Here is a 24,247-nt window from a genome sequence, read left to right as displayed (position 1 = left end):
CCCTCTGTCAACCTCCTCCCTCTGTCCGTCTCCCTCTGTCTCCCTTTCTCCCTCCCTCTGTCAGCCTCCTCCCTCTGTCCGTCTCCCTCTGTCAACCTCCTCCCTCTGTCCGTCTCCCTCTGTCTCCCTTTCTCCCGCCCTCTGTCTCCCTTTCTCCCTCCCTCTCTGACCCCCTCTCCCACCCTCTGTCACCTCAGCCCAGCTTCCTGGGCACACACTGTTAGCAGATCTTTGAATGGCCCTTGGATTGTTGATGTGAGTTTGTTTCTGATCTCCAGGCACCCATTGGGTGTAGTGTGTGTGTCTGCACTGCTGCTGTAGTGGTGTGTGCTGCCACTCTTTCACAGTGTTGGCTGTTCATTAGCTGCTGTCATGTGCAAGAACGTGCCGTCACCCCCATGTGTTGATGCAAGGCGTCCGCCCTTTGCTGGCGAGTCTTTCCTGTGTGGGGACACACTGTTTATCTGGCTGTGACCTAGGCCATATGGGCAGAGGGCATTGTTGTCTGCTTCTGATTTGCACTATGTGATTTTTTGGGCCCACACTCCCGCCATGTGGCTTACCGTGTCATGTGTTGGTGTTTTCTGTGGCCTGTGACTTGACATTGTCCAGCTGGGTGCATGGGGCATGGTGGCGGCAGTGGCATGTGCGTGTTCATGGAGTGTGGTTGAGTCATGCGATAGCTTGGGGTGGTTGCGTGCCTGTTTGTGAGTTTGGTTGTGGATGACGTTCCCCCCATGTGAGGTGAGTTGTTTGTGTACTCACCCGGGTCTCGGAGTCCTTCTAATGCGTCGACTGCCACCACCGGCAGTATGGCCATCACCCTCTCCTCCCAGGGATGGTATTCTACGCGTCTGCGGGGCGGCCCTCCTCCAGTGACGTTGGCCTGGTTGTGGTCGTCGGTCATTTTGGCTCGGACCCTCCTCCGCAGATCGTACCACCTGGCTTGGCATTCATGCCTGGTCCTTCTGGTGTCCGCAACAGCCTTCACAGCATCGACGATGGTCTGCCACATGGCTGTTTTTTCAGAAATGCTGGTCTGTCTGACCAATGTTCCAAATAGGTGTGGCTCAACTCTGAGGATTTCATCGACAAGGACCTCCAACTCTCGGCTAGTGAACTTTGGATTCTTGTTAGTGGGCATGGTGAGGGGTGTGGGTGTGGAGGGGGGGGGGGTGTGGATGGTTGTGGGTGTGTGGGTGTGGTTGTTTGGGTGTGTGTGTGTGAATGTGATGTGGGGGTGTTTGTGAAGGTGTGTGTGTGAAGGTGTGCAAGTGTAAGGTGTGGTCAAGCTTCTAGTATGGTGCTGTAGGTTGTCTGTGGGGTCTGGCAGCAGTGAGTCTGTTGCAAAGGCTCATGGTTTGTGTGTGTGGTCCCTTTTTATTGGTCCATTGGTGGGTGTGGCTGTGTTTGAACTTTGGGTGGGTGTGTTATAAGGAGTGGTTGTGTTTTGGGCCTCTGTTTTGGATTTTGGCAGTTGCAGGTCAGTGATTGTGTTGTTTTTGAGCTTGTTGGACATGTTTAGTGGCTTTGTGCCATTCGAATGGTGTATTCTTGTGTTGTTTTGCTTTGTCCTGGTTGTGTACGTGCGTTTTTAACGTGTGTACGGTGTGTACTTCGGGCATTTTGTTGTACAGTGCTGTCCTTGTGTCTGGCTTGGTACGACTCGTACATGCGCGATGTTGTGTGAAGGTGCTGGTGTTGGGGCCTGGGGTACGCTCCATACGTCCGCGGGTGAGGGTACGGTTCGTACATACATGGGGGGGTACGACACGGGTGGGGGTACGACTCAAACGTACACGGGTGTACATACACGGGTGGGGGTACGACTCGAACGTACACGGGTGTGGTACGACTCGAACGTACACGGGTGTACATACACGGGTGGGGGTACGACTCGAACGTACACGGGTGTGGTACAACTCGAACGTACACGGGTGTACATACACGGGTGGGGGTACGACACGTACACGGGTGTACATACACGGGTGGGGGTACGACACGTACACGGGTGTACATACACGGGTGGGGGTACGACATGTACACGGGTGTACATACACGGGTGGGGGTACGACACGTACACGGGTGTACATACATGGGTGGGGGTACGACTCTAACATACATGGGTGTACATACACGGGGGATCCAACACGTACACGGGTGTACATACACGGGTGGGGGTACAACACGTACACTGGTGTACATACACGGGTGGGGGTACGACACGTACACGGGTGTACATACACGGGTGGGGGTACGACTCGAACGTACATGGGTGTACATACACGGGTGGGGATCCGACACGTACACGGGTGTACATACACGGGTGGGGGTAGGACGCGAACGTACGGGGGCTGGGGGGGTGTTGGGCGCGTATGCGGGCACATGTCGGCATGGTTGCTATGGGAGTTCGGTGCGGACGGTGTTTTTTCCATACGGTTGTAAGATCGGACGCACGGGATGGATCGTGATTCCGCGGTCGGACTTCACTTTTCACATTTGTACGGTAAATCGTCCGGGGACGTGTCGGACACGTTTTCTGACCCGAGGACGTGTGGGGAGTTATTCCCAATGCGATTTGTATGGTCTTTTTCCCATGCGAATAGTAATTGGCAGTTTGTACGGCACTTGTACGATTCGTACGGTAAAAAGACCGGATACGAGTCGGATGGGCAATTTTTTTACCGGATCGTAATTGGCACCTTAATGTGATTCATGCAGTTTGTAACTCATTGCTCCTTCTCATGGAAAATCTTAATAAAGTGTGTTTAAAAAAAAAAAGTTAAATATGCCAAAGAGGAGTATGCCAATTTCATCTTGTTGAAAGGGGCACTTTACCACTGGTTAGTAGGGGTAAAGTGCACAAAGTTCTACAGCCTGCAAAACTATCAAGAGAAAAACCTGGGGATACACCACACAACACATTGTCATTTCTAACACTCATCAACCAGTTTGGAATTGCCAAATTCCTCAATATCTCTGATTTAACTTCGAGTTACTGATAAATTTCCCTGAGTGAGGGTGCAAAGGAGAGTTCAGCATTCCCATGTTCACCCTCCCTTACTTTATGATAGAATAAAATTGGGAACATCAGAGTAATGAAAGAAAGTTCATTTTCTATCCAAAAAAAATGGATATATAAACTATGAAACAATTTGACCCTCTATCGATGACCTAGCTGGTTCTAACCTCATGACCAACTGAAACATTGCTATAGGTATGCTTTTTCTCTTGGGCTTTTCAAATGATTCAACTTCCCTAAATGGCAATTATTTTTTCTTTACTGCATAATTTCCAAGATGCACCAATGGATTCCTGATAACGTATTCCTTTCAGTGCTTGACTATCTTTTTTTAGTTCGAGCCTAGACAGCGCATGCGCTGTCGCAAGACCTATAGTAAATACAATATCGTAAGATCAGAAACTGGGCTGAAGAAAACACGATCCTACATCCATGCCAGTTAGGCTTTAGAAGCAATGTAGGGACCGTGGAGCAATGCTTAAATTTAAATTTAGTATTAGCCAAATACACCATAGCTAAAAAATCCCCATTGTATTTAGGTTTTATGGATTTAAGTTCTGCTTTTGATTTTGTTAATCGCTCCCGTTTATGGTCAGTTTTGCTGAGTTATGGCTTAGATGAACCTTTGGTCTATTTTTTGGCCCACCTACACAGTGATTTAAATGACGGTGAGGTCTCGGGTGAGATTTTAATTGGCAGGGGGGTAAGACAAGGTTGTGTCTTGGCCCCCTTGCTTTTTATTTTGTACATAAATTAATTAAGCAAATCCTTATGTAAACTAACTAGCGATGTTCCGTACATTAATGGCAATTCACTTCCCGCACTCCTTTATGCGGACGATGCGGTCATTATGGGCCGCACTCCCAATGCACTGCGCACTTTAATCTCAGGTTTTGTTTCATACATGGCCGATCTCGGCTTATGCACCAACTTTAAAAAATCTTATATAATGTCCTGCGGCCCAAAGAAACATAAAATTCGTTACATCATGTCAGGGAACAATGTTTTAAATAGCACTTGCACTTTTCCTTATTTAGGCCTGTTGTTTTCCGACTTCGGATCCTGGCAACCTCATGTTGCCAGAGGGAGGAATAAATTGGGTAAAGCTATTAACTCTATAATCACCCTCCGTCAACCTAAACACGCTGAGGTTATTACGCCACTTTTACAAATCTATAGAACCCAGTGCTTACCAACAGGAACCTATGGTGCAGAGGTGTGGGGATACTCGAACTGTACCAACATACAGATCGAAGAGAATAAATTCTGTAGGAAGGTTTTGGATTGGGTCATTTTGGCCCCATCTTACGTGTGTCATAGAGAACTGAATCTCCCCTTTATAGAGGACTTTATAAAATCCAGACCCGCCTTGTTCTGGTTGAAAATATGGCGGAATCCTGCAGCTTCCTTGACCCGTGATATTATCTCAGACTGCCTAAAAAGCGAGCGGGCCAACCATATACCTTGGCTCAGGGCAGTAGAGAAGAGTTTAGCAAGTGTGGAGTTGGGGCACCTATTCTTAGCACCCCAAACCATAGATTGTACGCATAAGAATATAGTAAAAAGGGCTTTGTATGACCTGTACCGAGAAAATAGAGAAAAGACCGAGTTTGTAAAGCCAGCAATCCTTAGGCACATCCCCATTCAGGAACCATGTGGTAGGCTCCACAATATGCCCCAGGGTTACCTGCGAAAGAAACTGGGTAGATGGAACAGGAGTTTGCTGTTTCGGTTCAGGGACGGAAGTGTGGTAAATTTACTTTGTTTCCCCTTAGGTTATATTAAAAATCTGGGAAATTTAAGCTGTCCCTGTAACCTAGGTGGTAAACAAAGCCTCTTACATTTTACATTTTTTTGTGGTTTCTATGCAAAATATACTAAACATTACCTAATTCCGTATTTTAGAGAGAGTGCCTTGATGGATTTTAACCTAGCCTTTAGAGATTTATTGCTGTTAAGCTCAGATGATGTAATTTTTAGAGTTAGTCGTTTCCTTCAAACCGCTGTCCGATCTCGAGCAACAATGAATATGGCCTGATAAGTTTGCACTATTTTTGGCATTATTTACACATTGCATATTTGCACAGTGGTTGTTCCTTTGCACATGTTATAGTTAACAATGCCTGCTTTTACTGTTTTATTAGGATGATTGTTGTGATTTATATGTACTTTTAATGTATGCAATTTTTAGAGCCTGTCGTTTCTTTTAATTTGCTCTTTGACCTCGAGCAACAATGATCACGGTCTGATAAGTTTGTACTACCTCTGCATTATTTGCACATTGCATATTTGCACTAACGGTTGCCCCGTTGCATATGTTATAGCTAACAAATGCAGTTTTACTGTTTATAGGGATGATTGTTGTGATTTACATGTACTTTTATGGATGTCTTTTAATATATCCGAATAAAGATCATCTGACTTGACTTGACTTGAATATCGAGGGTCATTTCTCTTGCCGCTTGCCATTGGTTAACTCTGGCATAGCTCTTCTTATCTCACTAATTGTTGGTTGGCGATTTGATATGTCACTTCCGTTTTTGGAGGAAGCAGCACCGACCAACTACAGTTACGTTACGCTGCAGGGCTGTATCTTTTAATTTAGGGACGACTTTGTTGTTTTTTTGCCATGGCGCCTGGTTCACCGGAAGCCATGCGCATACATTTATTATGCACGGCCGCTTTAATTATTATTCCTCGGTGTTGTCACCCCCCACCACCCGCTCCTCAGGCTTCACCTAGTTATGCCATTCGCAACCACGCACATTCTTTTAATGTACACGAGTGCCATGTTTTCTTTCAGCACGGCACCCGCTTTCTGTTTAAAACACCAGTATGCCTATCTAGCAAGCTGGTTTGAATGTTTTTTTTAATATACTATTACCTTCATTATGGAAACTTCGGCGTTACCGCAGGAAGTGCTTGGGAGGGAGGGGTGGGGGGGGAAGCAGGCCACTGACAACCGGCTTTGTGTGAAAAAGGCCGCTTTATTGGAACAGGTGCACATTACAATTTTAAAACCTTGGCAAACAGCCTTCCAAAACTAAACCTCACTAAATACAACATATACCTAACCCCACCCCCCTCCCCTAAATTTTCTTCAAACCCGCCCCCGCCCGTACATTACATCAATATCAACATTACATTCCTGTATAACCCATCAACAATCTCTAAATCCAAACCTTCCGATAACCAAACTCCCCTGCCTGCCCCTTTACAGCTATCGATCAACCAAACTGTGGAACCGAGCTAAACTTACCCAACCTATCCTTTCCCTGCCGATAACCCAACTCAACAAATAAATCAACCAACCTCCGGCAAAAATGTCAAAATTCGCATAACCCCCGCACTGCACCTGCTCCAAGCGACAAATACATAGTATAAAACAAACCCTTGCACACCTGTCCCAAACAAAACCACCTGAAAACTCTGAAAGAAAACAAAAAGAAAATAGAAACTACAAAAAGTAGACACCGAATAGAAAAATTGTGTTTTTTGTGGGAGGGCGGGAGGGGGACAAAAAACACCCAGCTAAAACCCAGCCACCAGGTCACCACTAACTAAAATGGTGGCTGGGGAAAGGCGCCAAACTCCTTTATAAATTGGGCTATATTTGGGCTATATTTAGGCTACCAAAAAGTAGCCCAAACGCAAAATGGCCGGCGCAAGGCCAGCCACGCCCCCCCACACACCCCCTCCCAAACCGCCCGGGGGGGGGAACTCCCTGCGGTCGTCTACCCCCCCCAAGCCCCCCTTGGGAGGGAGGGGTGGGGGGGGAAGCAGGCCACTGACAACCGGCTTTGTGTGAAAAAGGCCGCTTTATTGGAACAGGTGCACATTACAATTTTAAAACCTTGGCAAACAGCCTTCCAAAACTAAACCTCACTAAATACAACATATACCTAACCCCACCCCCCTCCCCTAAATTTTCTTCAAACCCGCCCCCGCCCGTACATTACATCAATATCAACATTACATTCCTGTATAACCCATCAACAATCTCTAAATCCAAACCTTCCGATAACCAAACTCCCCTGCCTGCCCCTTTACAGCTATCGATCAACCAAACTGTGGAACCGAGCTAAACTTACCCAACCTATCCTTTCCCTGCCGATAACCCAACTCAACAAATAAATCAACCAACCTCCGGCAAAAATGTCAAAATTCGCATAACCCCCGCCACCCAGAAAGACGGGGTGGTATATCCCCTAACCACCCCATCTTTCTGCCCCCCAAACAAAGAAAACTTTTAGACCCCTAAAACCATGACTCTGCACGTGCACGCACCAAGACAGAACCTCCCTAATTGCAAGCAAATAAAGGTCCATGCCCAACCTAGACAAATGTACACCATCACCCCCCAAAAAACTCCACCGCCTGAAAACGAATATCCCTGTGAGTCACTCTCCCACCACCCAGATTGCGGCAAAATCTGGAAATCTCTGCCCACAACTTCTTCCGAGACCTGTCAATGGCTCCGGGGTTCGACGCCCCACTCCAAACCCTCCGCGGGACCAATTCCGTCCAAAGTACAAGACAGCCCGACCAATGCTCCTACAGCAGAACCAAATCCCTCTGCATTGCCCGCAACAAGACCACCCCTTAACACCACAAATATCATTCTCGCCCCAGTGTATCCACAGAATATCCGAACATTGACCTCTCACCATGGCATTGTTCAAACACGGGCAAAACTCCCTCCAAAGCATTCCCCCTTTACCTTTCCCTCTCATCCTGAAAAAGCGCTCATTAAATCCCAACATTCCCCCAAAATAACTTTTGCACGCTTGTACATGTGCCCATTTGATGAAGGAATGCCCCACTGTCCACACCGTCAATTCCCTCGCGTGGGGCCCAGCCACAGAACCTGAAAAGAGAAACAAGAATGAGACTCACAAAAAAGGGGGTTGACGCATGCCCTTCCGCTGCCTTAGCTCTCACATATTTATGGAAACAGTCTGATGACCAACGCCCTAGCCGCATGGCGTCACCCTGGGACCCACCCCGGATATGCGCTGCAGATGCCGCCCTGATTCTAAAAGAATGAATCCCAAACCGAGCCCCATCCAAACCAATCCTCAGCAATCCTTTGCGAAAAACCATACGCAGCTGATAATCCGTGACACGAGCCATTCATATGCTTGAAAACCAGATCCCTCCCATCCCCCCCCACCGCTAGGAACTTCCATTGCTTTGCGAAACGCAGCGGACAAGTACAACTGGGGGTTCCTGCCTCTAACCACACCCCCTTACCAACACCCCACTGATCCGTTTTTGCCCCGGACAACCAAATGTTCAAACCTGTGTCCATAAAGAACACCTCCTGCCAACAAAGCCCCGCTTTACTTGGGTCCCAAGGAGCTCTAGAACCCGGAAAGGCCCAAAAACATGAAAACCATAAAGGTAGCAAACACGATGCCTCAAAATCATCCCTGCAGACTACAGGCAAAACTTCCAACAAACATATTAACGTCTGCCAAGAACTAGGTGAACGAGACATACGAGCCCCTCCCCGCTCCCTAGCCCAGCCCTCAAGCATCTTCCTTCCTAATTCCCCAGCAGAAAAGGAATATCCCCAAAACAACTTACCCATAAAGGAAATACCCGCCAACTTCCCAGCAATAGTAAATCTAGACCAACCTTTCTAAATGAGGTCCAAGATAAACTGCACAACATCTTCTGAACTGCACCAAAAATCCCCCCTCTTATAAGCTCCCGACGCCAAAAATTCCCACCACGCCAAAGAATAAGCAACACGAGTGGAAACAGACAGAGAACCTACCACCAGTTGAAATACCCTGCGTTGCTGACATGCCAAAGGTGCTCCTGCGTCGGGGTCGGTGACTTGTCCGCCCCCTCAGCCAGCCCATGGAATTTCCCCCACTGTGAACGCGACAAAGTATCCACACTGTCATTGTCCATACCTGGTACGTGCAAAGCCCGTATGAAATGTCGTAGCACAAACGGCCCAGCACAAACACTCTCAGCAATTTCAAAATCTGCTCATCCCTTGCTGACTGCCTGTTGACTATATGCCCCACTGCCATATGGTCTACACGGAAAAGCACCTTCTCGTGCTCCAGCTCTGCGCCCCCAAATGGTCAATGCCACCAAGAGCGGAAAAAGCTCCAAAAAAGTAATGCTCCGCCCTCCATTCTTCCAATTCTGCGGCCACTTCTCTGCACACCACCGCCCTAGCCAATAAATACCAAAACCAACCCTGCCTGCCGCATCCGAAAACTTTTGCACATCCCACCGTACACCCTCGTCCCTAGCCAGTGATACTCCGTTAAGGGAGTGCAAGAAAACAGACCACCTGCGCAGGTCCTACTTCACCCCTGCTGACAAGCGCACGTGATGGTGAGGCAAATGCTGACCCGCCAAAGCCCGGCCCAGGAGCCTGCAGAACATCCTACCTGCCCCGACCACCCTACAGGCAAAATTCAGATGACCTAACCACACTTGAATGTCTTGCACTGTCACTTTCCGCTTAGATAACATTCCGACCAATAAAGCCAACATTCTGCATTTTCCATCCTCAGGCAGACTGGCCTGCATTGCCATTGAGTCAAGCTCAATTCCCAAAAAGGATATAACAGTATCGGGCCCTCTTGTCTTTTCCGGTGCTAGCGGCACCCCAGGCTCTTTCATAAGCTCATGAAAAGTGTCCAGCGCATGCTGGCACTCCGAGGAGCCCGGGAAACCCACAAAAAGAAATCATCCAAGTAGTGCCCATTGGTAAAGCCTTGTCCACATACCATTTGCCTTCAAAATGCATCCCCAGCAAATGCCCATCATCCGGATGAACCGGGAGCAGCTTAAAAGCCGACTTGATATCACACTTTTGCCATGCCTGCAGCTGCGCCCGCGGTCACTACAAGTGACATGGGTACATCAACTGAGGAATATGACACGATGCAGCACCGTCATCAATAAAATCGTTGACTGATGACCCTTCAGGCCATGACAAATGTATCAGCCGAAAATGCCCTTCCTCCTTTTTAGGCACCACACCAATATGTGACATGATTAAATTGCGAACTGGCCACACATCAAAAGGGGGCCTGCCATCCTCCCCTCCCGCACTTCCTCATTCGATTTCTCACGCACAACCAATTCATGCTCTGATGCAGATTTCAAATTATCCGCCAACTTCCAGAGCGGAGGCCCGTGGTACCCCAAATGAAAACCCCCACCGAGAACATCCAAAGCGTCTGTCCTGCCTCCACATTCCCGTAACTGCTGCCCTTGCTGTCCGCCGGACGGTCTGATGCCCCAACAGTTACGAGAGGATATCTTTCCTGCCCTAGAGCACTCGTGTCGGTATTTGCAAAACTCCCGTGTGCATAAACCCTTATAAAAATCCCAACATGCCCCAAATCCAGTTTGTGACGCGGCTGAGCCTCCCTCCCCACCCTGGGTGGGCTTTCCCTGAAAGGGCCGATAAACTAGAGGCAGCCCACTAGCTGTAAAGAAGGTCTTACCCCCTGGCGCCGCCCCCATGGTATGTTGCCACAAATCCTTATCCAACTCACCCCATTTTGCCTCTGAGTCCCAAGCCATCTGAGCCCTGAACTCTCCGGCATACTGTGCCCATGCAAGACACTACCTGTAATGTGGGCCTTCCATAAAACATCCATATACTTAAATATAGCCACGCAGCGCCCAGGGAACTTCTCGCAGTAAACACTGGTAGAAAAGAAAATTGCCGCTGTCCAATTCTCAAGTGCCAACGGTACTTTAGGGCGCTCGGCCAATTCACATTCCTCCTCTTTAGGGCCCTCTTAAATCTCACCTCCCTGTGCAGACGCTTCAAAATCTCAACATATTCCCCTTTCCATATGCGCCCCTTCGTTGCGAGCCTTAGGTGTGCGCCTAAGGGCTTAGTCACCCCCATATAAAGGAGCTTTTTTTTTTTTTTTTTTTTTTTTTAATTGTCAATTCTTTACTTACCAACGGCTCCTTGCCACCCACAGCCACTGTGTTAGACCCACTCTCCACTTTAGCGTCCCAAAAACACTCCCCCATCCTCTGTGCCTACTCCCGTGTCCCTTACGTACCTACCCTTATGTAATCCCCCTTCCGTCCCGCCCCCACTCCCCCCCCCGACCCCACAGACACCATAATAGGTTTGGCCCGTGTTAATACGCTCTCACCTGGCTCTAAAGAGGACGCTCGGACCGACTCCGATCTCCGCGCCGGTCTCTCATAAGATTCCCTTCCAGGAAGAGCCCTCGCCGATGGGCCGCGCTTTCCTTTGCCTGTCACCACCACCGGCTGCTTTAGGGGTACCGCTCCCTTGGAATCCTGCAAACAAACTACAAGAAACATGAGAGGGCCCCCCCCCCTCCTCATAATCCCGCACTTCCCCTTCCTCAGGGGTATCCTCATCATCATCAAGCAAGAGTGGCTCTTCCACCTGCAACACCTCATCAAAATCCACCGTGCGGGCCTTACCAGACCCCACATGACCCGTATGACCACTTTGCGGGGGAGCCGACTGTACACGCCGGTCCTCCCCCCTCCGATGACTGGCATCACAAACCATTATATCTCAAAAAGCTGTCCACTTTGACTGTAGTGACGTTGGGGCCAGCGAGGTCGCGCCGGACCTTCGTGCGCTAGCCGCGACGGGATCCACCGTGCGGGCCTTACCAGACCCCACATGACCTGTATGACCACTTTACGGGGGAGCCGACTGTACACCCCGGTCCTCCCCCCTCCGATGACTGGCATCACAAACCATTATATCTCAAAAAGCTGTCCACCTTGACTGTAGTGACGTTGGGGCCAGCGAGGTCGCGCCGGACCTTCGTGCGCTAGCCGCGACGGGATCCACCGCTGGTACGGATGTGCCGCGCCAGGCCTCACCCTCCCTTCTCCTCGGCGCAAATGGGCCGCACCTCGCCCTACCGAGTCTGCTGCGCTGCTACGCTTTTTGTCCTGTAAAGAAAATAGTGGACTGGTGTGCTGGGGCCCTGCGAGCTAACCAAACCACTTGCCCTACGACCACTCGGAAAAACCTCCCTATTCTGCCAACTTCCAGAACCCCCTGCGTAAAACACACCGCCCGAACACGGCGAAGCCCCACCTTCCTCATCCCCACTCCAAACTAAACATCGCCCGCACCACCCCCGACGCAGAGCCCATGTCCTTCGGAACCCCACGAACCCGCGAGCCTCCTACCCCAACGCGATCCTGACCTCTAACACCAACCCCTGCCCGCACCCCTATATCCAAACCCTCGCCGCGCCCCTGAACGTGAGAAAAGCCCCATGCCACCTCCCCGCCAAGGCTCCGAACACCTACAGACCAAAAATGAAAATATGTCCAACCTTCCCAAGCCCTGTCCCCCCCAGCCGGCTCCAACTCGCCAAAACCACACCCTCATCCCCACTACCGCCCCCACCTGCCCCTGCCCGACCCTCCCCAAATACCGTAGAATGCAAACCCCCCCCACCCAAAGACACCGAAACCTTAGAACCCCCGAGTTCCCTGGAAGAAAGTAAAACCTGCTGAGAACCCAACCCCCCTACCTGAGCCCACTCCCCCCCGCCCAAAGAGCTCGCTCCCACAGGCCCCAACCCTCCCCTCATAGATAGAGGGGAAGAAAACAATAAAGGACTCTCACAGCCCACCCCCCCCTCCTCACCAGCTCTGTCAGCCATGCCTAAAACCCCAAAATCCTGCTCCTCTCCCAAGTGCCCTGAGAAAATCCCCTGCACCAGACCAATACTGGACAGCTGGCGTCTTACACCCCCCACGCGGCCGGTCCTGCCACCTGCCTCACTAAAACAAACGCGCGAGGGGAAACTTCCCCCCGCTCCACAAAACTGCCGTCATGACACGCTCCACTGGCACCCTGCATCGTGACACCTCCCGCCTCCTTTTTAACGCGCAGAGGAGCCTCCGTGTAGTAAGCGTCTTCCAGAAGTAAGGCAACCACATACAATATAAAGGAATTACATTAAATACACACTTACTACACTCCGGCAAAGAAACGAAACGCCTCTTTGACACACGCCCTCCCCCGCGCCTGCCTCTCACCGCGGGAGAGGAATACAATCGCACCGCTGAAGCCGGCTCAGACGCCACCACTCCTCACCGCGCCAGACCTCCCGACCCTCCCCTCTCACTCCTCCCACCTCAACCACCGTCGCCCGCAACCGTGGCTGCATTACAAAGGCTGGAGCCGCCTTTTTAAAACGCTGGCGGCCCCTCTCACTCACCGGGACAAAAAACACCCAGCTAAAACCCAGCCACCAGGTCACCACTAACTAAAATGGTGGCTGGGGAAAGGCGCCAAACTCCTTTATAAATTGGGCTATATTTGGGCTATATTTAGGCTACCAAAAAGTAGCCCAAACGCAAAATGGCCGGCGCAAGGCCAGCCACGCCCCCCCACACACCCCCTCCCAAACCGCCCGGGGGGGGGAACTCCCTGCGGTCGTCTACCCCCCCCAAGCCCCCCTTACAGTGCATTTGCAGCTGCTGCTGCTGCTTGGCGCCGGAACTTTTGTTGTACGTCTTCCGTGCTGTCCATGTACTAACATGCAGCATACAGCATCGGTGCTGCTGGTTTAAACTTCCTCCAATCAGCCTCTCAGTTTTTGTTTAAACACACACTTTAATGTTCTCATCATACTTTCTAATTCCGGAGCAGAAAGGATCAATAGTCTTACAGAATCGGGCACATGGCTCTGGCGCTAATGACCACCCCCACCAGGGCAGAGCTACATTACCGTCGGGTCGTGCAGAGGGGGGTGTCCGGCACAGGAAGGACACGGCTCACTTTCCCTCCCCCTGGGGGATGGGCAGGGTGAGGTCTCCGGCTGGAAGTTCAACGTGAAAGCAGCAATTACTGTCCAAAGTGAGCATAGAATTAAACTGTCGGGGTCTCGCATGGACCCGTCAGAATACATAGTGCGCTGCCTATAACATTTATTCTATGAGAGAACGTGACTTCCAGCAGGGCCGTACTGGGAACCAAAACCGGCCCTGGCAAAGTGCACGGTTGGCCCCCCGGGGGGTTGGGGTGCGGCTGTGCTGTTTGCTAGGGCTGGTTTCGGCTGATTTTGTTTCAGGGGCCGATATTGCAGCTATGCTGCAAAAACGGCCCTGTAACAAAAACGACCCCCCAGGGGCCCAAAACCAGCCACCAACCTGGCGACCCACCAGGGAAAGGCCCGGTGTCCGCTACGGCCAGTCCAGCCCTGACTTCCAGTAAGATGATGCATGCACGCGAGAGCCGCAACATATATTCACCTCACAATGAGGCTGTAGGGGCTGAAGACCACATCTGTCAGGAAAACGCTGTAAAACTGAGGGAGGGATCGATTTTTCTGCTCTTGCAGTTGAGCTTTTCGGCGCATCTTGGTGCCCCCCAACCCCACTTTTCAATGAGCCACTTGGGCATCAGCTCCAATGCTCTCCTAGATGAACTCTAAGTAGTTGCTTGGAGACTTGGACCTAAAAGGTACCACCCTCACACTTTCCTCTGGGAGATGGCCGATAAGGCACTCGTGCAAGGATGCTGCAGTTAATGACAGTGATGTGTATTTTTTTCCAGAGCTTTCTATAGCCCGAACTCGACCCAAAGGTATCAGAGCGCTTTACATGAGCACCATTTGCATTACACACTGACGCATTCATTAGGTCGAGCCTAGACAGCGCTGTGTATGCATTTTCTTTTGTTGTGTGCATGTGTGTAAGTTATATTTGTGTAAATTTCTTCCAAAATGGTGTGCTAGCTTATTTCAGTAATGCGTTACTGGTTCTGCTTATGCTGTGTTTAAAAGATTTTTGTGAGGGTACTTTGCATGTTGTCTAACCTGAGTATTGATTGTTTTTTAAATATTAGCTGTTATATATTTATTTATTTTTGTCATCATGACCTTCAGCTACAGTGTCAGATCGCTTCACATAAATAGAAAGGCAAGCATTTGCTATTCAAAAAGTCTCACATTTACGAGAGTTTGAGCTATTGGCATTGTAAATGATAAGGCCTTTTATTTATGTGTTGGCTTTCAAAAGGCATTATCATTTACAATGCCGATAGCTAAAACTCTCACAAATGCGAGACCTATTGCATCGCAAATGCTTGTTTTTAAAGGAACATAACTATTGCTCTTTAAAAAAAATTTAAGTCCTCATACTATCTCCAATCACAAGTAGCCGGCACCTTAGGTAGCGTACTGTGGCTGCCACTCATCAATCGAGTTGGACCTTCTTCTAGCAGATAAGTTCTTGGGCTATTTCGTATTCCTTTACCTCCCATGCCCACTGCTATAAGAAGATGTAATCATTGGACAGATCGGTACCGAAAAGAAAAAAATAAAATAAACAAAGACAGGAGGGTTTGACCTTCTGAGAGCAAAAAAGAAACCTGTATATTTTATCAGTCAATCCCCCCTTGTTTCTTGTCCTCCCGCCTATCCATCCTCTCAAAATAAGCCACTGAGTTCTTCTTCCAAGCGTTCCATACGGGGGAAATATTTTGGGTCCACAATTTACATATCTCCCTTCTTGCAATCAATATAAAATAGAACATCAAATTTCACTGTTTTTTGTTCAGGTTGAGCCCCACACGTCTTGTTGCCTGATCCCAAACATAATCAGGATAATGCTTACCTCCACCACTATGTCAAGCTCATCCGATATGGTCTTATCCACAGCTGACCAAAAGCCTTCCAACATCGGGTAAGCGGCGAACATGTGCACGTCGTCCACATCGTTACTCCCACATCTTTTGCACTTAGAATTACCATCTCCCCTTATTTTCGCCAATCTTTTTGGGGTCCAGTAGACTCTGTACAGGGTGTAAAAGTGGTTCTTCTTTAGTGCAGCCGATTTAACTACAGAATATAATGTAGATAGAGATACTTGCCACAGCTCTTCCATTTCGTCGTCCGGCAAGTATCCATCCCATACGGTGAAGGGTGCTTTCAGCTTCTCATTGGCTGCTGTGAGGAGATGTTGATACCATATCGCCACCTCCTTTTTCCTGGGTTGTGGATCTTGGAGGTCAATCTCCATTTGCTTAGATTCGATTTTTACCCAGGCCTGAGTTCTCAACCACGAATTTACTTGGATTATTTTAAATCTGGAGATTTCCCCTCCAGTCCTCTGATTCCAGTACTCCCATGTCAAGCATTGCCCACCGTCCAACAACTGCCCCCATCTACTTACGCCCGTCTGCCTTAGTGGGAGGGTGAGGTAATCAAGCAAACATTCTGGAGTACCAGGTGCATCCCATACAGGAGATAGCAAGCTGTGATATTCGATCCCCAAGAGTGATCTAACCTCAAACCATGTTCTAGCTGCGGCCTGTAAACATTTTAACCTGACCTTCTTAAAATATTTGGGGGCCTCACATTTGTACAAAAAACTCTCCTTAGAAACCCCCACCAACACTGCTCTATACATACTTCCCACTATAGACTCATCGGGGTGTAAAATTAACATTCTACAGTTCTTTAGCTGAAAAGTACCCAACAATACAGCTGCAAGTCGCAAAGACCCAAACCCCCTGCTCCCAATTTCCTCCTCGGTTTCTTCCATGTTAGGCGCACACCTTTATTAGCCCAAATAAAAGCTGTGATTTTTCCTTGCAGCGCTAGAATGCTTTTTTTTGTCAAAACTCAAAGGTATGTTGTCGAACAAGAAAGTAACTTTTGGCAGGATGAACATTCGCACCAGATTCACTCGCCCATAGATAGTCAATGGCAGATTCTGCCAACTCTTCATCAGTTTACCTACTTCACCACTGATTTTCTCCAGATTCAGGGCAGCTACTATTCCTAGATCCTTGGTTATTTTTATTCCTAGGTATTTCATTTCTGCTACGCTTTTTATTTCCCCCTCATCCTGATTCCAAATCATTATTTCATTTGTTTCCTCAATAATCTTGTATCCTTTCAAAAGCCCATACGTTCTCGCCTCTGCTACAAGCTGAGGAAGAGCGGAATGGACTTCAGAGGTGAAAAGCATTAAGTCGTCTGCATATAATGCAACTTTCCTAGTGAATGTTCCTGCCTTCAAATCTTTTATCCTCTCGATCAACCTGATACTTTGGACAAATGGCTCAATATATAGGTCAAATAAAATGGGTGATAGGGGGCAGCCTTGCCTCGTCCCCCTACTAATCGGAACCGGTGTTGATAAACTCTCATGCACCAGGATACTTGCCCTAGGCTTTCTGTAGATCTTCTCCAATATATCGATTAGGGGCCTACCCATACCAAAATTATCTAAGACTGCCATAAGGTACCTCCAGTTGACACGGTCAAAGGCCTTGGCCGCATCCACTGTTATTATTGCTAGGGGGACCCCATTAGATGTGGCTAGATCAATAGTACCAATCAGGGCATGATTTAACTCTATTAGCTGCCTACCGGGAAAGAAACCCCTTTGATCTTCATGAATTAAACTCCCTGCAACCTTATTAATACGTGCCGCCAGGATACCAGTAAAGATCTTATAGTCGCTGTTGAGTGGGGAGATGGGACGGAAAGATTGACATTGGGAGGGATTTTTAGCAGCCTTTGGAATTAATGATATCACTGCCTCATTCCATGATTCTGGAATTGGATTACCATCCAACAAAATTGAATTAAAGAGCTTAGTCCAGACTGGGATTATCTCCTCCGCGATGTTGTAATAAAACTCGCTGGGAATCGTATCTGGGCTAGCCGCTTTAACGTTCTTTATTCTCTTTATTACTGTCAATATCTCCCCCCCTGTTATTTCCTCACTGAGAAAATCCTGTTTCGCCTGAGACAGCTTGGGAAGATGCTTATCAATGAGCCATGCTTCTACACTAGCGCTATTTACTATGCTTTACTCCATACACAGGTCTTGAAAAAAATCTTTAAAAGCCACTCTTATTTATTTATTTATTATTTATTTATTAGTTAAATTTATAAGGTGCAACAGCTACCTAAAAAGAGTTTCCCGGCGCCAGAGCAGACCAAAGATTGTATAACAGCTTAAAATGATTACTGGTTAAAAAGTCAAGTCCTCAATGATTTGCGAAATTGGGCATACACCGTTTCGTTCCGAATAGCTGTGGGAAGGGAATTCTAGAGAGAGGGACCAAGATATGCAAACGATCTACCTCCCATCCGAGATAATCTGACTCTGGGCACAGAGAATTTCCCTTGAGTAGATGAGCGAAGGCATAGGGAAGGCACATAGGGGCTGACCAGAGACTGCAGATACTGAGGTGCAACATCTATTTTGATTTTGAACATGTAGCTCAGGGCTTTGAACTTGATTCGATTCTCCACCCTGAGCCAGTGCAGGTCCCGCAGGTGATTAGAGACAGAGGTGGCTCTAGGAACCCGACAAAGTAGTCTTGCATCAGAGTTCTGAACCATCTGCAGCCTGTGAGTCACCTCCTTGTTGGATCCTAGGTAAAGAACGTTGTCGTAGTCCAGTCTTGAGGTGATAAGTGCCTGGACTACTGTTCTCTGGGTGGCCTCAGGCAGCATCCAGATGATCTTTTTTAGGCACTTCAGGATGGTAAAACATGTAGCGGCCATCTTGACAGCTTGATAATGCATAGTTAGCGAGTCATCAATAATGACACCCAGATTGCGGATTTGACAGGAGGGTAGAGGAAGTGCACCGATCCCACTGGGCCAATATTGTGGGCCCCAGAGATCCTTGTTTTTTCCAAGTATCAAGACCTCTGTTTTCTCTCCGTTGAGTTTAAGGTAATTTGCCTGCATCCATGATGCAATTTTACCCAGGCCCAGCTGGAGGGGGAAGATCCAGCCGCACTCTCCATAGAAAGAGAGAAAATAATCTGGGAGTCGTCCGCGTAAGAGAACAGGGACAAGTCGGCATCTTCCGCAACATCAGCTAAAAGTCTAACGTATTGATTTAAATAGTAAAGGGCTAAGGATGGAGCCCTGAGGTACCCCATAAGGTGAAGGCTGGGTATCAGAGCAGGCTGTTGGGGAAAAGACTTGGAAAGTATGATTGGCAAGAAAAGAAGTGAGTCAGTTTAGAGCTGAGCCGCAGATGCCTAATAATCATAACGTTTTCGTTAAAATGGTGTGAGACACCGTGTCAAATGCTGCGCTTAAGTCCAGCAAAATAAGGGCCACCATGTCTCCAGCATCCAGATGACGACGCAGTCTTTCCGTTACCCCGAGTAGAGTTGTTTCCATTGAGAAACCAGCTCTAAAACCCGATTGGAATGGGTGAAGGAACTTTTGTGTTTAGACAAAATTGGAGAGCTGAGCAAAAATATGTTTCTCTAAAATTTTAGAGAAGGCCGGCAGCAAATAAATAGACCGATAGTTAAAGGGTAAATCGGGGTTCGCAGTGGCATTTTTCAAAAGAGGGAGCACCATGGCATGCTTCCACTCTGGTGGAACTGTGGCTTCCTGTAAGGAGGCATTTAAGAGGTCCATAATAACAAGCAGAGATGGCGGCTCAAGCTGCTTGAGCACAGAGATAGGAAGAGGGTCCCTGGGCGATCCTGATTTAAAGGAGGCTGTGTTGAGTAAGGGCCATGTGTACAGATTATTATAAGGTGCACAAGGTGCCCTATCCTGGTCAGGATGGGTATTGTCAACTGAGGGTAGTGCAGATACTGGTTGGAGGGAATCAGTAAGTTGCAGTGGAGGGGGGTTGACACGCTGCAGGCTCACTATTTCCAAGTATATTTTCTCTACTTTCTGGACAAAGAAAGTAGCCAGATCCTCACATTGCCGTTTGTTTAGTGAGGGGGACCTAGATTGGGTTTCGGAGCCAGCGAGCTCCTTGACCATACTGAAAAGTGTTTTGGAGCAGTTCAGAGCACCAGAGATGGTTGTTGATACATACTCCGCGTGAGCTGACCTGCAGAGATTGTGATATTCTTTTTTGGCCTATTAATAAATAGTTTTGGAGTCGGTAGCATAGTTCCTCCTCCACCTTCTTTCCAGCGCCTTACATTTGGCCTTCTCTGTTTTCAGGGTTTCAGTAAACCATGGCGCTGGGGTACGATGATTATTAGCCCTTTCTTGGGAGAGAGGGAGACAGGTGTCAATGGCATTGAGAAGCCATTTTTGCACGGTACCCGAGAGAGTATCCAACATTTGTTTGGAAATGGGCATGTTAGAGCACAGAATATTATGTAAAGCAGTCATATCTAGTCTTTTCCAGTTTCTAGTTAATTTCCTCAAGGTAGGAATCGCGGACGCAGAGTTTCCAGATCAATTTTTAGAGACAGCGCTGCATGATCTGAGAGGTGCAAAGGGAGATGTTCCATACCCATACTCTCTCCACCTCTTTTCTATCCATGAAAAAATAGTCCAACCTTGAAAAGTGGCTATTCTTTTTGCTATGAAAGGTATAGTCCCTATTAATTCCATGTAATTTACGGAAAACATTGCACAAATTTCAGTTTTCCAGCATATCCACCAGGAATGTTCTCATTTTAGGGGAATTAATCTGTATTCTTACAGAGAATCTATCTAGGTTATTATCTAGACGAATATTAAAATCGCCTCCTAAGATGACAGGGGCCTTGAAATCTTTTAAGGCGGAGAACAGATCCCCTAGATGTGAAACATCATCGATGTTTGGGCCGTAGTAGCTCACCAATGTATAGAAATTCCGATAAATATTAACTTCAGCTATAATCCATCGCCCCCCAACATCAGCCTTATATCGTACCAGTTTAACCCCTGCACTTACTTTAAATATCATGGCTACCCCCTTGGTGCAGTGTAATTGGTGTGTAGTCACTACTCCCTCTACCCATCTTTGTTATAGGGACAAGTCTCTGCATTCCTGTCTCCTCAAATGGGTTTCCTGTAACATGAATATTTGCACGCTATGTTGCTTTAAATATTGCAGGATAGATTGCCTTCTCTTTTTGACCCTCAGCCCATTTACATTCCAGCATAATACCTCTAATAGCCGTAGCCCGTCAGACCCCATGCCCTTTTTTTCTACTTTTTCCATTTTTTCTACTTATTTTTCCTTTTCTCCTTTCCTTTTGTCCAAAACAACATTTCATCAATGGTGCTCCTTCTACACCGTTTAGAGGAGTTAACTTTTTTTTTTTTCCCGCTGCTCCCCACCCTTAGTGCACCCCCTTGGGAACTCTCCCTCCCCCTTCACTAGGCCTTTCCATAAGCCTATTTGAGCTATCCCCTCGAGGGAGAAACTAACACCATATTCCCTTACTCTACTGCCAGGTTGCTGAACCCCCATTTGTTCATTTCCTCCATAAAATTGTCCACTTCCCCCGGGTCTTGAAAGTTATACATTTTATTCTGCCACATCACTTTTAAAGTGGCCAGGAATCTGAGTTGGACTGTTGCCCCGAGATCTTTCAAACCTCCCATTCTGTTTCCCAATTCCCACTGCCTATCTGCAGTTTCCTTGGAGACATCAGACCTAATCTTAAAAGTGACACCTAAAGCTTGGAGCGATTTCTCTTTCATAGCCAGGCTCAAAATCCTTTCTTTAATGGTATATGACAGGAAATTAACCAAAATTTTCCGGGGGTTCTTTCTTCCGGGACGAGGCTTGAAAGGATCCCTGTGTACCCGTTGCATTTCTACTTCCAGATTAGCAAGGCTCTCTTCCTGTGGGAAGACACTCTTCAGCAGTTTGATAACAAAAGCTTTGACGTCTGTTCCTTCCGCCCCTTCCTCAACCTTTGCTAAAACTCTCACAAATGCGAGACCTATTGCATTGCAAATGCTTGTTTTTAAAGGAACATAAGTGTTGCTGATATAAAAGTCCGTCTTTGAGTTTTGTTTCAGTATAGGTACTTAACTAAATAAACTTTTGGAACAACAAATTTGGAGGGCAGGTCAATCAAGGTTATCCACGTTTAATCCTATTGGTACTGTCCTATTCTCGAAGAGGAATGATCCCTTGCGCTCTTTGCAGTAGCTTGGACAGGATAGTCCCCTACATTAAGGGTAGAAATTCATAATAATGTGTACTAACATTTGTGATAAAATATACTTCACCTTTCATTAAGAATTATGGTAGGCCAACATGGTAACGCACCACAAATAAATGCACCATTTGACAGGGCCACACCCACATTTACAAATAGCAAGGGTGAGATATTAAAATTTGAACAGGCTCTTGAGGACTTCGGGAATTAACTGGGGCATACTCTGTAAAACAACAAGGCTTTTCATAAACGTCGGCGTGGAGAAAACTGCAAGAACATTGAACAGCCAGCAGCAAAATTGCCCAAAACACAGCTCTCAGGTGCATGTGACAAATTAACATCAAACTGAAAGTGAAACTGCAAGTCTCTAGACCGGATCTGTGGGTCAATGTTTGTACTTCTCTTTCACTCTCTCATATTTATGGACAGGCAGACTAATCACAGATTCAGAGAGGTTCACATATACACAAAAAAAGTCACCACAACATGCTCCACAACCTACTACAACATTCCCACCCACACACACACCTCACCACAAAACACACACAACTCTCTACACAAAACCCCATTTTTTTCCCCCTTGCTCTCTCCCTCACAATTCCCTACTACGTGGTCTACCCAGGCGTGTATCATCCATCGTGTAACGCTCCAGGGTGTAAACAAACATTGCACACACCCTTTTGGCCTTTTGTCCAAATCCCAAAGAATAAATGTAAAAATATTCCTCAGTGTTTCATCACACTACAAGCTCCATAAAGAAAAACTCAAGCACATTCGTTCACAAGTCAGTATGGCATGGCTAGAAGGGTAGATGTAATTTAAATCTTAGAACATCTCCGATGGCTCTTGCTTAAAAGACAAGAAACCTGCACAAGATTGAATGTATGTGCATCTATAGGGGAAGGGAGTGATGCATGGGCGTTGGTGATGGTCAGAGGTGTGAGAGAGGAAGAGACTTGAGGGTGCTGGGCTTCATGTCATTGTCAGTGCGGGGAAGCCTCAGGGTAGCCATGCATTATATAAATCCCAAATCAAATCATGTTATTGATGAGTAATGGAAGCCTTTTCCCATGACCCTGGAATGAACATAAGAAAGCGTGTTGTTGAGCAAATAATGCGAAACTGCTGTGAACTCATTGTCGCGTTCTTCCTCATTGCGTGGGAAGCGGGGCATACCACCTAAACAGGCTCGCACAGAGATCGCAGAGTGGGAGCAGTCCCTGACACAGTTCACCTGCAGAGAGATTGCATCCTCTCACTGCTTCAGCACAGGGATGTCATCCTCTTTGTGTAGATTAAAAAGACCCATAAGCCTCTTACTAAGGAGATTCCGCATGAGAGCTGCTCGGAGCCTGTGCTCTGAGCCTGGGTGAATTCTGCACTGGCCTGCAACACCAGAGCCTGGGGCCATGTGAAGACGAACTGTGAACCCCAAGCAGTGTCACAAGGAAAAGAAACAGGTATTCAGACGAATAAAGGAGGAAAAGGTGTGACTGTTCTGTAGTTGTCATTCAATGTCCATTCATCACTCGGGTTCAGCTGAATTCCAATCAGAATGTATTTTACTGTTTTCCTAAATGATGCATTCCCCGTGTAACCGTTTCCTTTGTCAGGCTTCGAGGCATGCTCTGGTTGAGCTCACACAGAAGGCTGCAGCAGTGTGGATCGAGCTCAAAGTCTACTGTTGAGAGGAGTCTGTAAATTAAAGTATCAATAATTCATAATACAACACAGACAAAAGAAAAACAAAGCAAGGAAAAGAGTGGGAAGTTTAAACCAAGTTTATCCAACTATTCATAATACATTACATAACACGACTGACAATAAGGAATATTAAAATGGAGCTAAATTGAGATTATATGTTTAACAGTTTTTATTGTGAGTCAGGGATGCCAACCCTTAAAAGCGAAGTCAAGCTGGCCCTATGCAAGTGTATTTAAAATAGTGTTGAAGTTAGAAAACAACTTAAGTGTTGCTCGGGGTCTTGTTAGATCAAAGAAGAAAAGCTAGACTAACTGATGACTACACATGGACGGGGATAATGTTGAAGGTCTGACCCAGTAAAATCAGTGTTACATTAAAACTTAAAAATGTAACTTCAGCTCAGTCCTCTCCATAAGAGCTAAATTGTTGGATAGATTAAAACAGTAAAGAGTTAGTGCCGATGAAAATACTCACCAGAGGTGGAATCCTGCATTTGGGATTTAGCCAATTTAATGTTTTACAAATTAGGTTCAGCAATGAAGGGGGTCCCCGCACTCATGGAAACTTTAAAATGTTCATGCCCCAGCACAGTACTTTGATCATTTGGT

Source organism: Triturus cristatus, chromosome 8, assembly GCF_964204655.1.
Source record: "Triturus cristatus chromosome 8, aTriCri1.1, whole genome shotgun sequence".
Taxonomy (NCBI): domain Eukaryota; kingdom Metazoa; phylum Chordata; class Amphibia; order Caudata; family Salamandridae; genus Triturus; species Triturus cristatus.
The sequence above is the reverse complement of the archived record's forward strand: the minus strand, read 5'-3'. Positions refer to the sequence as shown.